A 24,924-nucleotide genomic window follows, 5' to 3' on the forward strand; every position below is an offset into this window, starting at 1 on the left:
ACAAGTGACGCTGATCTCTGCTCCATGTGATTAGAGCAGAGATCAGTGTTCACTAAAAGAAAGCCCAGCCCCCACAGTTAGTAACATGCTCCTAGGAACACTTAACCCCTACACTGCCACCCACTGGTTAACCCCTTCACTGCCAGTGTCATTTACACAGTAATCAGAGCATTTATATTGCACTGATTGCTGTATAAATGACAATGGTCCCAAAAATGTGTCAAAAATGTCCGATGTGTCCGCCATAATGTTGCAGTCACAATAAAAATCGCTGATCGCCACCATTACTAGTAAAAAAAAAAATTATTAATAAAAATGCCATAAAACTATCCCCTTTTTTGTAAATGCTATAACTTTTGCACAAACCAATCAATAATCGCTTATTGCGATTTTTTTTTTTACCAAAAATATGTAGAAGAATACTTATGGGCCTAAACTGAGGGAAACATTTTTTTAATATATTTTTGGGGGATATTTATTATAACAAAAAGTAAGAAATAATACGTTTTTTTCAAAATTGTCGCTCTATTTGTGTTTATAGCGCAAAAAATAAAAAACGCAGGGTTAATCAAATACCACCAAAAGAAAGCTCTATTTGTGGGAAAAAAAGGACGTCAATTTTGTTTGGGAGCCACGTTGCACGACCACGCAATTGTCAGTTAAATCGATGCAGTGCCGAATCGCAAAAAGTGGTCTGGTCTTTGGCCAGCAAAATGGTCCGGTCTGTAAGTGGTTAAAACAGTTTATTGATATTAATTATTTATTTTTACTCTGTATTCCAAAGGCTTTCTGCCAATAGAACTTAGCAGAAAAACTGATAGTGTGTATGGGGCATTAGGCTACATCAGTAAAAAAACTATACTAATAAATGGTGTATTACATGCTGTTCATACTCAAAAAACCTGGTTGATCCTGCTGCTCTCTATCTCCCCCTTTTGCCCATGTCCTCAATTTAATAGGGGATTGTGCAGCGCACCATTGCCAGCTCTGCACATGCTCAGTTTTCAGTGAGTTTCTAGGCTGAGCATTTCCTCCCTATTACATGTGAGCAGCCCATGTGACTGTAGGGTCACACATGTGGGCGTATACACAGTGGTAAATCACAGCCCACTCATTCCCTCCTCTTCCATGCCCACTAACCAGCTAAATACAATGGGGCGGGATATTACATCTTGATTGATGGAGGCTTCGCCTCCTTCTTATTCTCAGACACAGGCTGGAGGAGCGCGACACAGCCTGTGTCTGGCAGAAATCTGCCTACACCATGTTATTGTCAAAAAAAATAAAATAAAGATTTGAATTCAAATATATATTTATATGACAATTTAAAACAGTTTATTGATATTAATTATTTATTTTTACTCTGTATTCCAAAGGCTATAGTTTTAATTTGAACATGTGACCAGCAGCAAAAATTAGACATGCTACCTGCCAATAGAACTTAATCAAAAAGTGCATTCTATGCATCCAAAAATATAGAAAATATAACAAATCAAATCATTATTCAACCCAAAAAAAGAATTTCAAAGTAATAACTCCAAGGCCAAAGTGCATGAAGATTGAGGGATTTCCTTCTTACCTGAGTTTACTTTATATAAGCTGATGTGATTTTTTGGACTATAAGATGCACTTTTTCCCCCAGAAATATGGGGGGAAATGTGCCTGCGTATTATGGTGCGAATATACGATTGGCACCGCCCCCCGCCAGAGCGCTCTGCGGCCTCGGCCTTAGGAAAGGCTGTGGCTTCAGCCTAGCTCCGGAGAGGCGGCCATCTTGGTGCACCCGCCGTTTGCAATGTGATTGTTCCGTCAAATGATGGAGCGATCACTTGTAAACAAACCGGCGTCATGATGATGCCGGTTCCTCTCTCCCCTCTGTTTACAGATCTGTACAGTGGAGGGGAGAGATCGGATGGCAGCAGCGCTGTGGGCTCTGTGATAAGTGCAGTCACAGCCATCACTCCATACCCTGTCAATACTCTGCCATACCCTGCCAATACTCTGCAATACCCTGCCAATACTTTACAATACTCTGCCAATACTCTGCCATACCCTGCCAATACCCTGCCAATACTCTGCCAATACTCTGTCATACCCTGCCAATACTCTGTCATACCCTGCCAATACTCTGCCAATACTCTGCCATACCCTGCCAATACTCTGCCAATACTCTGTCAATACCCAGCCAATACTCTGCCATACCCTGCCAATACTCTGCCAATACTCTGCCATACCCTGCCAAAACTCTGCCATACCCTGCCAATACTCTGCCATACCCTGCCAATACTCTGCCATACCCAGCCAATACTCTGCAATACCCTGCCAATACTCTGCGATACCCTGCCAATACCCTGCAATATCCGCCAATACTCTACAATACCCTGCCAATACTCTGCAATACCCGCCAATACTCTGCAATACCCTGCCAATACTTTCTATGGTAATGGTCACTCGGCATTTCATGGTCACTGGAAAATATTTTAGTACACCATTTGGTTCAGAATACTTTTTTTTCTTGTTTTCAACCTCTAAAACCTAGGTGTGTCTTATGAAGCGAAAAATACGGTATATGGTTTGTCCAATCAATAGGACCATAATGAGAATGTAAAAATAGTTGTGATCCCTCGGAGGTGTACATGTGTGAGAGCAGAAGAGGTTGGAATACAGCTGCAATGTGAGAAATATATAAGTTGTCATTGTTTAGCCAAGACAGCTGAGTTTTGAAGGACAAGAATTATAGACATGGATTTATACAGATATTTAAAGCAATGAAATTATTTTCTTATAGGCTGTGTGGTGTGTCCTGGTGGTTGGTTGTGGCACAGAGAGAACTGTTATTACATTTCATCTGGAGGAGAATACAGAACATGGAAGGAGAGTCGGGAAGTGTGTGAAGAGATGGGAGCCGATCTACTGGTCATAGAGGACCGGGAACAGCAGGTATGATATAACATGGAAATAGATGGGAGATGGATGGAGAGATACAGAGGACTTTGAAAATGGATAGAGAAATCCTCCCAAGGGCTTTTGTGCAGCTTACAAAGAAATGATATAATTGTTAAGTGTAAAAATATTTTCTTTATTATTCCTATTGCTGTAAAAAAGTCAATAAAAACAGCAACAACAATAACAATGTGAGCTCTGGTGTACATAAGAAATAGGGGGGATATTTCCAAACAATAACACTCACAGAGATATATATGTCTTATGTACTGTTTAACCACTTCCATACCGGGCATTTTCTTCCCCTTCCTGCCCAGGTCAATTTTCAGCTTTCAGCGCTGTCACACTTTGAATGACAATTGCGCGGTCATGCGACGTTGTTCCCAAATTAATATCATTATACCCAATTTTTATCATTCCCCCCCACAAATAGAGCTTTCTTTTGGTGCTATTTGATCACCTCTGCTTTTTTTTCTTTTTTGCACTATGAACAAAACAAAAAAAGATCTGGATCTCAAATTTGCCAACAACAAAATCCATTGTCGGAAATTCCGTGTAGACAATTCCGACACACAAAGTGCCACGCATGCTCGAAATCAAGCAGAAGAGCCGCACCGGCTATTGAACTTCAATTTTCTCAGCTTGTCGTACGTGTTGTACGTCACCGCGTTCTTGGCGTTTGGAATTTCCGAAAGATTTGTGTGACCGGTGTGTATGCAAGACAAGTTGGAGCCAACATCCGTCAGAAAAAAAACATGGATTTTGTTGTCGGAATGGCTGATCGCGTGTACGTGGCATTAGTGTGATTGATTTTTTTTTTTACTTACCAGAAATGCCTGTTGCTAGGCACATCATCCTAATCTGCCTCTTCCTCCTCCGCGGAGATCTTCTTTCTTCTCTCCTCCATGCGTTGTCTTCTGGGTAATGGGTCGCGCTGTGTTCTGGGAACTGTGTGTCCCAGAACACAGCGCGTCCCATTCACAAAGCGCTGCGCGACTCGCACATGCGCAGTAGGAAACGGGCAGTGAAGCTGCAAGGCTCCACTGCCTGTTTCCCTTAGAAAGAATGGCGGCGCCGGTACCCGAGAACCGAGGAACGGGTCGGCCTCGGGCGGCCGACATCGCGGGCGCCCTGGACAGGTAAGTCGGCTTATTAAGTCAGTAGCTACAGTGTTTGCAGCTGCTGACTTTTAATTATTTTATTTTTTTTAACCGGCTCTCCTCTTTAAGGACCGAGCCTCTTTCTGAGATTTATTGTTTACAAGTTAAAAACATTTTTTTGCTAGAAAATTACTTGGAACTCCCAAACATTATACATTTTTTTCTAACACCCTAGAGAATAAAATGGCGGTCGCTGCAATACTTTCTGTCACACCTTATTTGTGCAGCGGTCTTACAAGCTCACTGTTTTCAGTTTTTTTGGAAAAAATACACTTTTTTGAATTAAAAAATAAAACAACAGTAAAGTTAGCCCAATTAGTTTTTATATTATATAAAATATTTATATTTTCTTCTCTCTGTAAACATGGAAGTGACATCGCAACATCACTTCCGGTTTACTCCGCTGTCAATGTCACCGGTTTAAAAAAAATATACAGTATTCAGAATCACCATTTTCGGTGATCTGAATACTTTGAAGTGCAAAGGAGTAGAGATGGACGAACTTCCGACGGGACGTTTCGCGAACGCGAATGCGGCCAAAAGTTTGCGAACCGCAAAGTTCACGGCAGGCCTCATTGACTTTAATGGCAGGCGAATCTTAAAAACCTACAGGTCATATTTTCAGCCACAAAATACTTACTAGCTGTGCACACATAGTCCCACCACATGGCCACTGACATAACAAAAGTATGAAGTGAATCTGGGATCGACAACGACAAGCATTCTTTTTTTATCTGTGAAATTTTGACAATTCAGGACTCAGGAGCGCATGAAGGCAATGGAGGAGAGGAAAGGTAAGGGTAGGCTATGAAGAGGGTGCAGGAAATGATCACCAGCACTGTGATATAGAGCACTGACACCAGCACCGTGATAGAGTGCACTGACACCAGCACTGTGATAGAGAGCACTGATACCAGCACTGAGATAGAGAGCACCGACACCAGCACCGTGGTAGAGAGCACTGACACCAGCACCGAGATAGAGAGCACTGACACCAGCACCAAGATAGAGAGCACTGACACCAGCATTGAGATAGAGAGCACTGACACCAGAACCGAGATAGAGAGCACCGACACCAGCACCGTGATAGAGAGCACTGACACCAGCACCGAGATAGAGAGCATTAACACCAGCACCGAGATAGAGAGCACTGACACCAGCACCAAGATAGAGAGCACTTACACCAGCAGAGAGCGAAGAAGAGGGTGCAGATCGAGAGGATGAGGAGGGTGCAGAAGAGTAAGGCTGAGTGAGCCACTCAACCAAGTCTGGTGCGTCCTTTGACGTAATCAAACGCACCTTCTGCAATTTGCCACTTTGGCTCAAGCCTGTTGCTCCTGCCCTATCCCTACCACCCCTGCGGAAGGGCCTGCCTCTTCCTCTGCCTGTCATTTTTTAAATGACCCTGTGACAAAAGTCTCTAGAGAAGTGCAGTATGTATGTGGAAGAAGGTATATAACACCCCGCTTCAATCTGTTGTTTTTGGGGGCCACTGGTCTATCACACCAGTTATATTTTTTTTTTTATTGCGTTCGTCACTCTTTGTAGTATCGCTGCAGAACCGCTCAGCAGTCACAATGCTGCACAGTTGAAATGCACTATACTATGCTTTCTATATGTGCAAGTACTTCATACGTGTATTACACCCCTATGTACTTCACACCAAATAGTACACCTAAAAAGGACCTTTGAGGACCTAGTAGCTAGGGATTTGCAGACTGTCCCTCAGTCCCTACACTGATAAAAGACTGCTGCAGAAACAAGCAGTAATCTGCAGCACAGCAATGCACCAGCACCCTATATATTGTACACCTATACCAGTCCTTAAAAGGACCTTTGTGGACCTAATAGTAATAGCTAGCTAGTGATTAAACTAACTGTCCCCGCTCCACACAGCATCCTGTCCCTCCCTACACTGACAAAAGACAGCTGCAATCACCAGCACAGCAGTGCACTGAACCCTATATACTGTACTACACCTATAACAGTCCTTAAAAGGACCTTTGTGGACCTAGTAGCTAGTGATTTGTGTCACTACTGTCTCTCCCTGCTCCACACAGCGTCCTGTCCCTAAACTGACATAAGACAGAATGTAAAATGGCCGCCAGATCAGGTCTATTTATAAGGTAGGGGGAATGTCCAATTGTCCATGTGCTGAAATGTCTCAATTGGCTGTCCTGTACCCCATGATGGATGTGTCATCATAGGTCAAAGTTCTTTCACACTGTAAACACATTTGTCCGCCGGGTGAACAGCGCCGGTAGTCCGTCGGTTTGGCGAATTGCGAACACGCAAAATTCGCCGCAAACCGACCACCGGGCGAACCACGAGGCCATCCCTATTATCTACTACTAAAAAGATCATTCACTCTTCATGAGATGGTGCCGGGTATTATCAAATGATGCTTCCTGGGGATAGGAAGTCAGCATTAAAAGGATTATCAAATGACGCTTCCTGGGGATAGGAAGTCATCATTAAAGCGGGATTCCGCTGCTTTTTTTTTTTTTTTCTTACCTGTGTCACAGGTGGGCGATTGCTACCGTCGGTTAGCATCCATGATCGGCGTGTTTTTTTGACCCCCGGCGCGACGATTCTTTTGCTTCAGATACGTTTTAGAAAAGTACTTTTTCCATTTTAAGTGTGGGGGCGTCTGAAGCCCACAGGCATTTACTTCCTCTATTCTATGACGCTCGGCTCCCAGCATGCTCCGGTGGTAATGGCAGATACAGCTGCCTGCCCACTTTAAAAATGGCAATTTCGGACACGCCCTCGTCACATGACCAGCGTCCTCCCAAAATCTCACGAGATTTCGCAATTTCATTGTCCCCCATGGATTCTTGGGAAATAGCTTAGACATTTCCCAGGGACCATTGCGAGGATGATAACTACGCCTACTCCCACGGGAGGACAGCCCAAAAGTCAGCACAAACATCTGAAATATAAGGTAAGTAATGAATATTTTTTTTTTCAGGGTTCATTTAGGTAAGTATGCTATCATGTGCTTTTAATAATATGAAGTTAAATTTTTAGGTACAAAACCGCTTTAAAAGGACCTTTGTGGACCTAATAGTAATAGCTAGCTAGTGATTAAACTAACTGTCCCTGCTCCACACAGCGTCCTGTCCCTCCCTACACTGACAAAAGACAGCTGCAATCACCAGCACAGCAGTGCACTGAACCCTATATACTGTATTACACCTATACCAGTCCTTAAAAGGACTTTGTGGACCTAGTAGCTAGTGATTTGTGTCACTACAGTCTCTCCCTGCGCCACACAGCGTCCTGTCCCTAAACTGACATAAGACAGAATGTAAAATGGCCGCCAGATCAGGATGTGTCATCATGGGTCAAAGTTCTTTCACACTGTAAATACATATGTCCGCCGGGCGAACAGCGCCGGTAGTCCGCCGGTTTGGCGAATAGAGAACATGCCAAATTTGCCGCGAACCGACCGCCGGGCGAACTGCAAGGCCATCCCTATTATCTACTACTAAAAAGATCATTCACTCTTCATGAGATGGTGTCGGGTATTATCAAATGACGCCTCCTGGGGATAGGAAGTCAGCATGTATATTCGGTGTGAAATCTTTGATTATTTAATATAGAAGAATAGAAATGTACAATGATCGTGTTTCCAATGGAACATCAGGACACTGACAAATAATTCCACATCACGGAGAATTTTATTTCTGGTGACCTTTGTCCACAATAGAGATTTTTTAGAAATGGTGGAATAGACAGATCCTCAGACTTCTATCCAATACACACCTCCCAACTTTTTGAGATGGGATTGAGGGACACCTATTAGCAAAAGTATGGAGGCATAGGACACACCCCCTGCCACACCACCTTAAAGGAGAATTATAAAAAAAAAATTGTTAAACCCATGAGTTTCTATTTTTTAACACGTATTCCTTTATATAATTATAATCTATAATATTATATAATATTTTGGGCGGCACAGTGGTGTAGTGGGTAGCACTCTCACCTAGCAGTAAGAAGCGTCGCTGGTCGGATCCCAACCACAAAACTACCTGCCTGGAGTTTGCATGTTCTCCCTGTGCCTGTGTGGGTTTCCTCCGGGTACTCCGGTTTCCTCCCACACTCCAAAGACATGCAGGTAGGTTAATTGGTTTCCGTCCCAAATTGGCCCCTAGTATATGAATGGGGACCTTGGATTGTGGGCCCCTTGAGGGTAGGGACCGATGTGAGTGTGCAATGTACAGGGATAGGGACAATTGTAGACACTCACTCAGGTTGAACTGGATGGACTGGTGTCTTTATTCAACTTTACTAACTATGTAACTATGTAGGGTTTTGACATTTACAAATGTAACTATTTAGAATTTGGATAAAAGGTTTAGTGCTGGGAAACACTTTTCGAAAGATAAAAAGTCAATTTTATATACATTGATATGGATCAGACTAAAATGAGGGACAAATGAGGAGGAAAGAGGGACAGAGGGACATTGCTCCACATTGGGGACAGTTGGGAGCGATGCCAATGTGTGTGTCCGATGTCTGTGGTTGGATGGTGACAGATGATGTTCTCTTCTCCCAGGAGTTTATAAACAGATCCATCACCCAACAAAGATATGGAAGGTTCTGGATGGGTCTGTACAGAGATGGAGATGGATGGAGATGGGTGGACGGTCACCTCTATAATACCGGCCTGTAAGTGACTCTTCATCTACACTGAGAATATGAATGATGTTCATCCAGAAAACAATAAATACTCATAACTCCTCATTGTTATTTATTACCCAGATTACAGATATCAGAGGAATATTCAGGAGACTGTGTATGGATGGAAGCAGATTCTGGATATAATGAGGATCACTGTCTATCCAACCACAACTGGATTTGTCAGAAGAGATCCCTGAAGATCTGACAGATTCCTCCCAACATACAGACACTCTGTACAGACCACAGATCACCCCCAATACAGAGTAATACGGGAAGATCACATCCAATATCCACATCATCACCATTCTAGATGTTATTAATCCATTCCTGCAATAGGAAATCCAGGTCTATGTAGAAATTGTCATATTTCTTGTTCAATTCTTTTATTAATTATTAGCCTCTTGCTGACCATATAATGTGCATCAGGAAGGAGTGTGAGCTTCTGTGTCCTCCTCACACCGCACATGTGTGACCACAGGCAGCAGAGCTTTCTGTGCTGAGAGCGTGCTCACTGCGCATCCCCATTTATATAATAAATAATAATAAATATCTTTTTTTTATTTTTTTTATTTCTGAATTTAAAATTTTTTTTTTGAATCTTCAAATTTTTTTTTTTTAATTTCATTTTTTTTATGAATTTCAGATTTAATTTTTTTAATTTAGTAATTTACAAATTGAAATTATAACGAATTTCCAAATTGCCATATTTAAAATTCTTTATTTTTTATTTTTTTATTTTAAAATTCAATCTTATTTTTTGAATCTCCGAAATTTTAAATTTTTTTTTGAATTTCTGAATTTCCATTATATTTTTTTGAATCTCCAATTTTGTTTTTAAATTTAATTGCAATCATAATGAATTTCAAAATTGACGATTTTTTTAAAATTTTCTACCCGCCCATAGTAATATGATGCCCGCAGATGGGCTCTCCCATCCTGGGTGGGCGTCATATGACGTCCTCTCATTCCCGGCCGTCTAGGGGACACTTCGGGGCCTGGTGCGTGTGCCCGGTGGCCGTGATGTCCGCCAGGAACCCGCGATTGCCCAGGAGCACAGCAGGACCTAAACAAAAGTGACGTCCTTTTTTTCCCACAAATAGAGCTTTCTTTTGGTGGTATTTGATCACCTCTGCAGTTTTTATTTTTGGTGCTATAAACAAAAAAAAGAACGTAAATTTTGAAAAAAACACAATAGTTTGTACTTTTTGCTATAATAAATATCCCCATTTAAAAAAAAAAAAAATTTTTTCCTCAGTTTAGGGCGATATGTATTTTACATATTTTTGGTAAAAAAAAAAAAAAATCGCAATAAACGTATATCGATTGGTTTGCACAAAAGTTATAGCATCTACAAAATAGGGGATAGTTTATGGCATTTTTATTATTATTTTTTTTTATTAGTAATGGCGATGATCCATCAGTCTCCTCTCCTCTGACAGGACGTGGATCTGCGTGTTTACATACACAGATCCACGTCCTGTCAGAGGAGAGGAGACGGATGGTGTGTTCCCTGTACAGAGGAACACCGATCGGTCTCCTCCCCTTGTGAGTCCCCTCCCCCCACAGTTAGAATCACTCTCAGGGAACATAATTAACCCCTGCAGCGCCCCCTAGTGTTAGCCCCTTCCCTGCCAGTCACATTTACACAGTAATCAGTGCAATTTTATAGCACCGATCGCTGTGTAAATGTGACTGGTCCCAAAAATGTGTCAAAAGTGTCCGATATGTCCATCACAATGTCACAGTCATGAAAAAAATTGCAGATCGCCGCCATTACTAGTAAAAAAAAATATAAAAAAATGGCATAAATCTATCCCCTATTTTGTAGACGCTTTAACTTTTGCGCAAACCAATCAATATATGCTTATTGGGATTTTGTTTTTAACAAAAATATGTAGAAGAATAAGTATCAGCCTAAACTGAGGAAACATTTTTTTTTTTTTAAACGGGATATTTATTAAAGCAATAAGTAAAAAATATTGTGTTTTTTTTAAATTGTCGCTCTTCTTTTGTTTATAGCGCAAAAAATAAAAACCGCAGAGGTGATCAAATACCGCCAAAAGAAAGCTCTATTTGTGGGAAAAAAATGACATCAATTTTGTTTGGGAGCCACATCACAAGACCGCGCAATTTTCAGTTAAAGCGACACAGTGCCGAATCGCAAAAAGTGCTCTGGTAAGGAAGGGGGTAAAATTGTCTAGGGCTGAAGTGGTTAATCTCTGAATTTCTTTTTTTTTTCTTTCTTTTTTTTTTAATTTTTAAATTTCCTATTTAATTTTATTTTTTAATCTCCAAATTAATTTTTTTTAATTAATTTTTTTTTTCGAATTTCAGATCTTTTTTTTTTATTTACGAATTTACGATTTGCGATCTGATCATAACGAATGACCCGAAAAAAAAACAAATGAAACAAAAACAGTACCGCACTCCAGATCGCCTACACAAATTCAACGCTGATGTACCAGATACTTGCTGGAGATGCAGAATCAGTCAGGGAACCTTCTTACACATCTGGTGGTCCTGCCCTAGCATCCAGTCTTTTTGGGCTCAGGTACACGAGATCACCTCTCAAATAACTGGTTGCCCCCCTAGCATTTTCCCCAGCCCAGCTTCTCCTACATCATTCCCCCACACCTGCTCACTTGTACCGTAAATCGTTGGAGATCTACTTACTCAACGCGGCCAAACTATGTTTACCTTCCCATTGGGGTTCTCCTAACGCCCCTTCCATATCTGAATGGCTCACTAGAGTAGAAAAAATAGCTGAAATGGAGGAGCTTATCCAGATTGCAAGAGACACCCCCCATAGATTTGCCCAAACATGGGATAAATGGATACAGTTCAGATCTTCAGAAAGATACAGAGTCTTCATGGGGTTAGCCCCCCCAGACCCTTCAAATAACTAACGGAAGCCTTGATACTCCCATTCTCAGACATATCACTTCTTTATGGACCCCTTCGCTCCCATATTGCAGTTGAGCACGGCAACCAATAGCCAAAAGCTAAAGGTACATCCTACAACGTCACCTTGACTTACGTGATGAAGTTCACACATCAGAGGGGGGCGATCGATACGCCCCCTGGGGGGCTGCGGTGGAGACCGGAGAGACCCTCCTCTCTTTGTTTCCCTTTTCTCACCTTTTCTTATTTCCCTTCTCTTCTTCTCTCTTTTTAGCTCTTGTTTTCCTCAACCTTCCCCCCCATTCTCCCAACCCCTCACATCCTTACCTGCCTATCCCCATCCTGTCCCCCCTCCTCCCCCCTTCACCCCTGGATATCCCCTCTTCTTAGTCTACCCATTTCCCCTTCCCAGACGGACTTGGTTCTTCTAGACCCACAACATCTGCCAGTTCCTATGGAACGCCACATACTCTTCGCCCGCCTCCCTGTTCTGGAGGCCAGGGAAATACCTCCTCATAAGTAGATGACTACTTACACACATATGGAAATCCGTAACACTACAGACATGAGCTACAACTCCTTTGACACCTCATGATGGACTCCTGAGGAGTCCCCTCCTAGATGTCAATACTCTTCATTATGTCCAGGGATTTTACGATACTAGGGATTTTCTCTAAATGTTACAGGAACTGTCATGAAGAATGCTATCCACGAATATACTTAGAGTGTGTTATTTCTATGTCAAACGATCTTGAATTACCATGTTCAACTTTGACTATATTCTGTTCGCAGCTTGCACTGTTAGGGCCGGTTCACACTGCGGGCGATGCGAGGCGACACCGACTTGCCTCGCCACGACCTGCCGCGACCTCAGCGGCGACTTGCAAATGACTTCTGTATAGAAGTCAATGCAAGTCGCCCCAAGGTCGCCCAAAAGTAGTACAGGAACCTTTTTTCTGAGTCGGAGCGACTCGAGTCGCTCCTCTCAGAACGGTTCCATTGTACAGAACGGGGGCGACTTGTCAGATCGCGGCGAGGCAAGTCGTGTCGCCTCGCATCGCCCGCAGTGTGAACCGGCCCTTATTCTTTATTTCTTTTTGAAAATAAAAATCTTTTATGGAAAAAAAAAAAAAAAAGAAACAAAAACAAACAAACTTCTCGGCAGTGCGCATGTCTACCAAGCATCCTTTTCTTGACCGATATTCTCATGGAGTCACATCCACACAGTTGCTCATGTGAATCTGATACCTGGGAAGTCACTTCAGCAAACTGATCAGACATCCTGGCCATTTCTATTTCATCAAACAAAGCCAACGTACAGCTCTATAGCTGGCCATTCACCTATAGATTAGCTGCAGATTTTCTATGGTTAGATGGAAAAAGTGGGAGATTCCTCCATCCACACAGTTTAGAGAACATGGAGAAATCTGTTGCATTTTTTTCATCTAACCATAGAAAATCTGCAGATAATCTATAGGTGTATGGCCAGCTATAGAGCTCTGACTGTGATATGTGTTTATGAGCGGCTCTGACTGTTGATTAGACAACGTTGTCTCTTTTTAACTCTTTTTGGCCGAGGTGCTGGAGGTGGGAATTTTTTACCCAGTTTTTTTATATTACCATTAGCATACCTCCCAACATTTTGAGATGGGAATGCAAAAAGAAATCAGAAATCTGAAAAAAATATGAAATTCGGAAATTCGAAAACTTAAAAATCTGAAGTAATAACTAAATAATACCTAAAACAGCGTATAGACATTTGGGCCACTTCCTACAGAATCGAGCGCTTATGGGAAGGGTGAAAAAATATATATTCCCTTAAATTGTAGCCGATTAGGGCTGAAGCTGAGACCACATACACCTGCCGATGGTAAGTTAATTTGACAAAAAAACAGCACATATCAAGGCAGCGCTACATAATACACATTCCCATTGCTCAAGGTGTGCTATCATAAATAGTGCATATAGATTAACCAGTTGCCGATCGCTGCACACCAATATACATCGGCAGAATGGCACGAGCAGGCAAATGGGCGTACGGGTACGTTCCCTTTAATTTTCTGCACAGCGTGGCAGCGCCACGTTCTCAGTGACCGTGCCTGCGGGGCCCGCAAACTCAATGTACTCCGGTGGCCCGCGATCATGTCACAGAAGGCAGAACAGGGAGATGCTTATGTACACAAGGCATTTCCCTGTTCTGCCTAGCAACAGGACAGAGATCTACTGCTCCCTGTCATCGGGAGCAGTGATCGCTGTCATGTCAGTGGTAGCCCATCCCCCCACAGTTAGAATCACTCCCTAGGACACACTTAACCCCTTGATCGCCCCCTAGTGTTTAACTCCTTCCCTGCCAGTGTCATTTACACAGTAATCAGAGCATTTTTATAGCACTGATAGCTGTATAAATGACAATGGTCCCAAAATAGTGTCAAAGGTGTCTGATGTGTCCGCCATAATGTCACAGTCACGATACAAATCGCAGATCGCCACCATTACTAGTAAAAAAAAGATTATTAATAAAAATGTCATAAATCTATCCCCTATTTTGTAGATGCTATAACTTTTGAGCAAACCAAATCAATATACGCTTATTGTGATTTTTTTTTTTTAACCAAAAATATGTGGAAGAATACATATCAGTCTAAAGTGAGAAACACATTTGTTTTGTTTTTTTATATATTTTTGGTGGATATTTATTATAGCAAAAAGTAAAAAAATATTTTTTGCTTATATAGAAAAAAACAAAAACTGTAGAGGTGATCAAATACCACCAAAAGAAAGCTCTGTTTGTGGGGAAAAAAAGACGTCAAGTTTGTTTGGGTGTTTTGTTTGCGCGGTCGTGCAAGGTCGCACAACCGCGCAATTGTCAGTTAAAGGGACGCAGTGCCGAATCACAAAAAGTTCTCTGGTCAGGAAGGGGGTAAATTCTTCCGGGGCTGAAGCGCTTAACGTCTAAATATAAGCTGCAGACATAAAATGTATTCACTATACATTAAGTATATTGGTTAAAGTCCCAAAACGGTGTTTGATTCCCACACTGGATAAAATGCTGTCACCATCACCTCCACACATGAAAAGACGGGGGGTAAAAGAGTCCCCCTATGTATCAGACTCTTACCAGAATATACCGGATAACAAAAACACCAGATCTTGGTTTGAATGCTCTCTCTGGATGGTTATTCCCAGATCCTATTGCAGTCGGGAGGACGGGTCAAACAACTTCATTATCCAGCCATAGCCTGCTCTGTGTCTCTAGAAGCTATAACTAAGTAATAATAACTTAACTATTACTAACTATTAAATTACAGGTATTGGAATTTCCTTTCAAATTTGGCTATTAGTGAACGTAACGAATATGAATTTATCCGAAGTTCCGAATTATCCAAAATAACGAATGTTTTATCTAAAGGAATGGAACATAACAAATTAATAATAATAAATTACAATAATAATAATAAAAATGTTTTATTATCATTATTATTATTTCTTATTAACCACTTACAGACCGGAAGATTTGGCTGCTGGGCCATTTTGTGCGCTGCTGCATTCCGTCATTTTAACTGACAATTGCGCGGTCGTGCAACGCTGTTCCCAAACAAAATTGACGTCCTTTTTTTCCCCACAAATAGACATTTCTTTTGGTGGTATTTGATCACCTCTGCTTTTTTTTTTTTTTTGCGCTATTGTGGTGACTGCCTTTGTTTTCATTTTTCAGACATCAGAACATTTTCAGAAAGTGCATAAACTATTCTGCATGATCTTGCCAAAAATGTTGTGTCCTTGTCACTTGTGGGATGAACTGGAAGCAAATACAATGTTATTTTTCTATGTTTAATCTACTAATCCTATTACCATCCACATAATGGAGATGAACAAAGGCAAAGGCCCAGGTGACAAGCATGTTGTATTCCTTAGCTGCAGCGGAGAAGTGAGCGTAGCCACCCAGGGGCACAATGGGGTTGATTTACTATAACTGGAGAATGCAAAATATGGTGCAGCTGTGCATGGTAGCCAATAGACATGTAGCGGATGACATTTGGGACCAAATGTCACACACCTGTAAATTTAGTTTTTGGCCTCAGAACAGTAAATGTCCTGAGGGTTAATTGTGTAGGTTGGCCTTAACACCAGTCTGGCTGGGCTGTGTTTGGATGCTCTGCCTGGTCATGTGGACGGTGAGGTGTACATGACAGGCTAGAACCAAGTCTGGTTGGATGTTTGGGTATCGGCCTTCTCTGAGCCAATCAGTGGGAGTGCCAGGGCCCGCTGAGGAGTCTGGGAGGGGGTACTTAAATGGGTGTGGGTCACTTGTTTGGGGTTTCGGAGTTGTTCGAGAGACCCGTGTGGTCTGGTCTGGTCTGGTTCCAGGACCGGAGTAGCCCTGTGAGGGGTCCTGGTCACGGGGTGTTCGACATCCCGCAACATGTTCCTGTCAGTGGCCCCTGATAGACCTGCTTGGTCTGGCGTAGGGATCCGTCTGTTCCCAAGTCTCGGAACCTGCTGGTCCGAGGCGCAGTAACTGAGGGAGGATTCAAGGTGTCCGGGTGTGCTCTCGGCTTGAAGGGACACCACAGCTCATGGAAGTGACCGGGGGAGGACTCTTTTGAGGAGGGCCGGCAAGTGGCATCCTGAGAAGTGCCTGGTTACTGAGTTGGGAAGGACATTGACAAATTCACAGTTTTCCAGTACCATTGGGGAGATGGGAAACGTTCCAGGTATGGTGGAAAAAGGTTCCTGTTCACCCTTAGTTGATTGTTCAAGTTTGAGTCAACGTACTGTCTGCCACGATCTCTGGCTAGAGATCTGTTCAGCCTTGAAGTACCCAGCTGCGAGTGGCTACTCTCTGGGTGGAAATAGAGACTTTGCTAGACCTGAGTTCTTCACCCGTGCCCTCTGTTCCCTAAGATTTTCGTTTTTGTTTTAACAAACGATAACGCAGAACCCAAAATCCTAAAGATCTAAAATAAGTTGCAACAACAGTTCGATATAGATAGAAGATTCAACATGACGGTGACAATATCAATCTCTGTCTATCAAACCTGTGGTCGTATGCCCCTAAACCTAACTCTATTATTCCAAGATTATTCGGCATAGAGAGAAAAGATTAGACATAGAGAGACACGAAGATTCAATGAAGCAGCTAAAAACCTACAATATATTTAGTATAATGCCCTGTATACACGGTCGGACTTTCCGACGGAAAATGTGTGATCGGATTGTGTTGTCGGAAATTCCGATCGTGTGTGGGCTCCATCTGACTTTTTCCGTCTGAATTTCCGACATACAAAGTTTGAGAGCTGGATCTAAAAAATTTTGCCAACAAAAACCAATTGTTTAAATTCTGATTGTATGTAGACAAATCCGATGCACAAAGTGCCACGCATGCTCAGAATAAATTACGAGACGAAAGCTATTGGCTACTGGTCCGTTTATAGTCCCGACGTACTTGTTTTACATCATCTCGTTCAGAACGATCGGATTTTCCAACAACTTTGTGCGACCGTGTTTATGCAAGACAAGTTTCGGCCAAAGTCCATCTGAAAAAATCAGACGGATTTTGTCGTCTGAATGTCCGACCGCGTGTACAAGGCATTAGAGTTTGGAGAATACACTATACGCACCACCTCCTTTAAATATTACAAGAAATACCCAAAGAGCAAAAAAATTTAGTTTTATGGTGCGAGAAAATGCATTGAGATCAAATTTACAAAAAATAGAAAATGTTATTACATAAACATTGTAAAAATAGAAATCACTATAAAATTAGGGCAAACACAGTCCTGTGGTCACAATACAAAAGAATGGTTGTCTTTACATGTTCTACCACAAACGAGGCTTCTTGGAGCTTTAATAGGACCTTTATCAGTACATTACCACCTTTCAAATGATCACGGCTCCAAAGAATCCCCAAGACCCACCAAGAGGTCTAATGGGGTATGTCTGTGCCACAAAAAAGTGAGGGGAGAACAATTGCCCTGCAATTACACCTGTTATCTCAAAAAGTTTAACGGCTTGATCAACCGATAGTCATATCCTTTCCCAAGCGCAGTGGTTGTGGCCACTCACCCTGTTACCTGTGAGGTTCCTAACCAGTTGAAAAGGGTTATTCCCTTGGGATAGACCAATTACTATTTGATCTTCCCTGGTTTAAAGGTGTCATATTGATACCGAGCTAATGAACAATGGTAAATTAAAGGAAGGAAGTGCTCAGATGGAACAATCACCTTGAAATTTGACGTCAGTATATGAAGTTTGTGTTTGGGAAAGGATATGAGTATGGGTTGATTAATTCGTCAACCAGACATGTTGCAGAATCGGAGGAGATAACATGTTATTTCTTATTGGCCTTGGAGTGATTGCTTTGACATTATTTTTGATGGAATAATAATGATTTGATTTGGTATATTTTCTATATTTTTGGATGCATAGAATGCACTTTTTGGTTAAGTTCTATTGTCAGATAACATGTCTAATTTTATTTGTTTTCTTTTTTTAATGCACAATAAAAAAAATTGTGTAGAATAATACTTGGCTATGTGTTTTACTTCAAATGACAGTTTGGGAGTAGGCAGTTACATTTATAAAATAAAATATAAAATTAACAAGGGACACCAACATAGTTGTATCTTGGATCTTATAAACTACGGGATAATGGTGTTGATGTAATTTGCCCAAATAAAAAAAAAAGTGTAATAATATTATTCTTGATATCACTAGAAAAAAAAAGCCTTTGAAAATTTGTTTGCAATAATTCCATCAGTATCACCAGCAAAGCAGCTTCATTATTATCCCATTATAGAAGAAGAGAATTGTGCGCTGCATTTCCACATTTCATATTTTGCTGCGTCACGAATGTTAATTCTCCATTATGAACGCGAGTTTACAAGACCGACCGCTTCTGGCTTGTCGTTGCTTCCAAGCATGTGTGTTTGTACTTTGGACTTTTGTCCAACGGTCTTGTGTACACACACTCGGAAAATCCAACAACAGACATTTTGTTGGCGGAAAATTTTAAAACCTGCTAGCCAACATTTGTTGGTGAAAAATCCGACAACAAGTGTCCGATGGAGCGTACACACGGTTGGATTTTCCACCAACAGCCTGACATCACACATTTGATATTGGAAAATCCGATCATGTGTATGAGGCTTTAGAGTTTATAGGGTGATAAGGAAGATGTTGCAGCAAAAACTGGGTGTGGCAAATGTTAAGGGGCGTGGCTTAGGACACAGTAAAACAAGAACTTACTAATGTGTACAGTACAAAAGATGCTGAACAGACATAGAAAGTTCTGCAGTGTAAACAAGAACAGATATACATCAGTTACAGGACTTAAAAGTAGTACCTAGACATAGGCGCCATCAAAAAATTGTTTTGTTTTGTTCTGTTCCATTTCCTATTACAAAAAAAATTTGTATTTCGTAATTCGTGTCCAAAATTCAATTTGGATTTGTACTAAGTACGAATTTTCGTTAGTTTTGTAAACTTTTTGTTAAAATAACGGAAATTTGTAACGATGAATTTATCATTATGAGGGGCTCCCACCATCCCTGTGCTGTGCTGACTTCCTGGGGTTTTAACTTTTAGTTTAGTTAACTTTTCGTAAAACAATTACGAATTTTCGTTATGAATTTGGATACGAAATTTGTAAACAAAATATCGTATTTCGTACAGAATTTGTATGCATAAAAATTCTTATTTCAGATTCGTATGGATGTACGAATTTCCGGAAATTTGTACGAATTTTCGAATTGTACGAAACTAATCACACATGTCTAGTAGTACCATGCAGTGTCCATGTAAACATAATACACCCAGTATAAGTAGTATTGTGCAGAGTCCATACATAGAGAATAAGTACAGATATTGACAATTACACCCAGCATACTGAAGATATAACGCAGTACTCATTCACAATGACATACAAAGATTAGATACAGAATTATATCCAGTTTGTGGTAACATACAGGGGAGTTCTCTGGATTTTAGGTGAACACACAGGCTGGTTCATATCAGTTCCTGCACCCCATAGGAGCTAATGATATAATATACTGTACATGCACGGTCACAAACACACATACATAGTCTGAAATACAGGATGTTGGTCTTCACACTGATCTTCATGGTTAGACTGGACTGGGCAGATCTCAGCCCGGGTGACCACACAGGAACAGGGGGGTGGCAGTGCAGTCACACCATGTACAGTATATTACATGATATGTCATACATATAGTCTTTTAGGTCGGACATCATCGTACAGCAGGTCAGGACTTTCCATGTATTATCAGACATGGAGAGAACAGGTAAGAGGCTCTTCTGTCTTATAATATTGTAGAAATGATTGATGGGATTTAGGCATCATTGCAGAACAGTGATCACTGGTATTAGTAGTCATCACCAAGCTCGGGGAATTCAGACTCCATGCTTCATTTTCCTGATTTAAGATAAGAAAAAGACGATGAAATGCGGTTATTATGGGCAACCTCCTTGTCTGTCCTTTGGTCCTGACCTCATAAATTAGACATTGAAAACGTGTTATGATGTCATAACTGTAAATGAGCATCAAACACATATTCAAGCACCAAATAGCACAGTACATAGGACTAGAGGAATATCAACTTGAAGGATTCCCACATTAATCTCCTGATACAGAAATGTCCAAACCACAAGATTCACCACAAATCAGAAGTTTTTTTAAAGATTCAGCAATTACAATGGCAATGATTTCAGACATCCATGTCCTTTATCAGGTCAAATCTCTATTATCCTGCCATATTACACATGGTCACCCTCCAAACTCAACCTTCACCCTCCTAACTTTCTCTCCAATATGCTCTCCTACCTTTTCTTGATCTTGCCAACACTGCTGCATAAAGAATATGTAAACCCAACATTTCATATTCCTGATGCCTGCTGTACCATGTACTTGTATGAGAAAGTCTCCTGTTCTCTTTGCAGCATTGCTTCCTTTATGTGAAATCTCTGGGGTTCCTGCCAGTCCCTCTGCTTTCCTATTAAAAACGGACTACATTGGGCATGAGAACACAGCGTGGTCAGTTCTCTATCTGTGCTGGGAACTCAGCCTGCTCTTCTCCAATGATCAGAGCTGTGCTTACACCCCCCACCCTCCCACAACCATTAACTGGGAAGATCAATGTGCTGTTGTTTCTCCTCCTCCAGCTATTTGTTATCAGCTGTATAAGGAGCTTAGAGGAAATGTAATCACTTATAAAACAGAGAAAGGGTATTTATAATGTTTGTTTACAACTATATATAATATACCGTATTTATCGGGGTATAACACGTATCGGCGTATAACACGCACCCCAAGTTTAGGAGGGCATTCTAAGGAAAAAAGTTTTAGGAGGGAAAAAAAAATTACATTTAAATGCCCGTCAATGCAGCCTTATCAGTGTGCATCTGCAGCCTTGTCCATCATTGCAGAATGATCAGTGTCATTTGCAGATTGCCCACCGCTGTTTGCAGCCTTGCAGAGTGTCATTTGCAGCTTGCCAGTGTCATTTCCAGCTCACCCAGCGCCGTTTGCAGCCTTCCATGTTTAAATATCCCGCCGCAGATACAGACCGAGCGAGCGCAGCCAAAAAAGACCGAGCGGCGCCGAAAAAGACCGAGCCGTCTGCTCGGCTCCGCTCGTAATCCCGCCTCCCTGCTGTTTTTCAGCAGTGCTCGCTCCAGAAACAGCAGGGAGGCGGGACTACGAGCGGAGCCAAGCAGACGGCTCGGTCTTTTTCGGCAGCGCTCGATATTTTTCGTCGGCGCTCTGTATTTTTCGGCGGCGCTCGGTCTTTTTGCCTCACAGACAGTGGGGATCGGCGTATAACACGCACCCACGACTTTCCCCCGATTTTAAGGGGGAAAAAGTGCATGTTATACGCCGATAAATACGGTATATATATATATATATATATATATATATCAAATTGGATGGTTGTTTTACAAGGTGAGGGTTCCCATGTGCTTTAACCCTGCTGCTGACAGACACTGTGCTTCTGCCCAGCCAGGTTCAAGTAAAAATGATTCTTCCTCATTCTGCTTCCAAACAAAGGCAATTGTTCTCCATGTATTCATTTATTCTTCCCATGTCACACACACAGACCTCATATTTTATCCTTTCCATTCTTCACTCCAACATCTGCACCAGAGTACATATAGACATAGCACACTGTTTTTTAACACTCATTATATGATTTGGCCCTGCATCTGAGAGACATGGTAAATCAAACTCCTGTGGGGTCTGACTTTCAAATCTCTTTGGTAATATGCAGTAGGCTGTGGGACCATCTACCATACATCTCAATATGAGAAAAACCCCTCTGTAGACTGTGGGACCTTGTAGATAGTGAACGTGAGACATGGAAGAAGACAATCCCAGTCCCATCCATCTTTCTCAGTTACCTTACACAACATACTTTTTACTGTTATGTTAAACCCTCCATCAACCCATCAATTTGTGGGCGATTCAAGGAGGTTTCCTAACTATTTGACCTTCAGCCATGTGCATAAAACCTTCACCACTTTTAATATTAAGGAAGTCCCTCGATCCATATTTATTTGTTTTGCTATTCCAGTGCTGGTGAATATACAGTATGTAATAGCTCTTTGGTGATGGTCTTTGCCAGGGCATTCACAAAGAATCACTTCTGGATAGCGGGTCACATAATCTAAAACAAGAATATGCTGGTGGCCCCAGTGGAAGCCACCAATGGCCTGATCAAATTCATTGCAATCCTCTGAAAAGGTACCTCAATAATGGGCAGGACTTATCCATGCCCTCCCATCTAAAATATTCAAATATTTTCAAATGTTCAAATATTTCTCCTTTTATTTTTGCTAAATGGTACAAAAGGTCTTTGATTATCACTATCCATGGAAACGTGTCGACCACCCCAGGACTTGGGGAACCCCATTCATCTCCTTAACATTCATGGCTTTTTTACACCTGCTACTAGTCCCACCTACCAATATGTGCCCCTACTCTGCCCCCATTCTCAAGAATTCTTTCAAAAAGTTCCCAAGTATGACCTTGGTTGTCACACAGGCTGGACTTCAAACATGTCTTACTTTGTTCATCTCAGTTACTTTGTGGATTAATGGGACTATTGATTTACAAAAGAGGGATGCCATTGTTTATTAGACATGTGCAGAGTGAAATATTTTGTTTCAGAGGCGATTCAGTTCGCATTGTGCGCTATATAAGTATTTCATTCATTCATTCATTCATTCAGAATTTCGTTTTCGTCCAAAAAATAAATTTATTTAGTTACTCCCAAAATTAGTTTTTATTTATTTAATTTTTCGTTCAAAAATTTCATTCGTCCAAAATCCACATGAATTACGGTTGAATCTGTCTTTGAAGGCTTATGGTGTGTGTCGAATGTATAAAGAAGATTAGACGGAGCTGCTAAACTCTATATAGCCTATAGGCGGAGCATTTGACTCCGGAAATGTACGATTGCAGCGTTGTACAGTTTCGATGCTCCGTCGAATATTATTATAAACGTGTGTTTTTTTGTTGCTTTGTCGAATCTCCATCGTTCATGTTCAATGAATGGTCTAAGCCCTTGTACACACGGTCGGACATTCCGACGGAAAATGTCCGATCGGACCGTATGGTCAGATAATCCAACCGTGTGTGGGATTCATCTGACTTTTTCCATCGGAATGTCCGACCAACAAAGTTTGAGAGCTGGATATAAAATTTTCCGACAACATGATCCGGTCGGACTTTGTCCGATCGTTTGTAGAGAATTCCGATTGGACAAAGTGCCACACATGCTCAGATCAAATTCCTAGACCAAAGCTATTGGCTACTAGCCTGAACGTAGTCCTGTCGTAACGAAATAACTCCATCACATTCTGAACGATTGGATGTTCTGACAACTTTGTCCGACCGTGTGTATGCAACACCAGTTTCGGACAAAATCAGATGGATTTTGTTGTCAGAATGTCCGACCGTGTGTACAAGGGCTAAGTCTCACAGTGTCCGGTGTCAGATAGTGAGTGACTGATAATAACGAATATGGCGGCAACCCATTGTGAGAGCGACATGGAGGCATTGGAGGATGTTCCTGGGCCATCTACAAGTGTTTCTGTATATATATTATCCCCTTCCCACCGAGCGTATGCAGATGTGCGTACTCGGCTTCCGGGGGGTATACCGGGATGATGCCCGCACCTGCAGGCATCATCCCGGTACCGTTTTTTTTCAGCGGGAGATTGGCTATCCAGCCATAACAACCGATGCAGCTAAAAGCGGCTCGGCTGTTATGCCAGAAGACGTCCCCCCCTCCCGCCGCTGTTACTGGTGCTCGATCGGGAGCACCGATTCCACGTCCGCTGCCTCCAGCAGCTGGGGAGGAACTGGAACAAAGCCGTAATCGGCTCCGTTCCAGTCTCCTCATAGTAAACACGGAAGCGACGTCATGACGTCACTTCCCATTTACTTGGCTGCCAATGGCGCCGGTTTAAAAAATATATACGGTATTCAGAATTGCCGTTTTCGGTGATCTGAATACATTGAAGTGTAAAGGAGGGGTGGGGGGTCTTTTAGACCCCCAATCCCTCCATAAAGAGTACCTGTCACCACCTATTACTGTCACAAGGGATGTTTACATTCCTTGTGACAGCAATAAAAGTGATCAATTTTTATTTTATTTTTTTTAAAACAGTTTAGTCATTTAAAAAAAAAAAAAAAAAAAAAAATGTTTAAAGCGTCCGCCGTCTCCGCGAGCTCGCGAAGCAAAGAAAACGCATACGGAAGTCGCGCCCGCATATGTAAACGGTGTTCAAATCACACATGTGAGGTATCGCTGCGATCGTCAGAGTGAGAGCAATAATTCTAGCACTAGACCTCCTCTGCAACACTAACCTGGTAACCGCAAAAAAAAATTAAAGCATCGCCTATTGAGATTTTTAGGTACCGTACTTTATCGTCAATCCACGAGTGCGTGCAATTATAAAGTGTGACATGTTTGGTATCTATTTACTCGGCGTAACATTATCTTTCACATTATGCAAAAAAATTGGGCTAATTTTACAGTTTTTTTTTTTTTTTAATTCATGAAAGTGTCCCTTTTCCCAAAAATGTTTGGGGGTTCCAAGTAATTTTCTAGCAAAACATATGGATTTTAACTTGTAAACACCAAATGCCAAAAATAGGCTTAGTCATAAAAGGGTTATATACTCGTTCAAACAGAAACTGGTATAGCGATCA

General features: G+C 41.6%; 1 long non-coding RNA gene across 1 annotated transcript in view; it reads left to right on the forward strand.

Annotated features, from left to right (window-relative positions):
* Positions 1 to 2,797: 2,797 nt before the first annotated feature.
* Positions 2,798 to 24,924, forward strand: part of LOC143930935 (uncharacterized) — a 98,017-nt gene continuing 75,890 nt past the window's right edge. Inside the window, exon 1 of the long non-coding RNA XR_013262854.1 lies at positions 2,798 to 2,940. This is a non-coding gene — a long non-coding RNA (uncharacterized LOC143930935). The remainder of the gene's footprint in view (positions 2,941 to 24,924) is intronic.

Source organism: Lithobates pipiens, unplaced genomic scaffold, assembly GCF_037356315.1.
Source record: "Lithobates pipiens isolate NorthernLeopardFrog02 unplaced genomic scaffold, aLitPip1_a1.2 Scaffold_25, whole genome shotgun sequence".
NCBI lineage: Eukaryota > Metazoa > Chordata > Amphibia > Anura > Ranidae > Lithobates > Lithobates pipiens.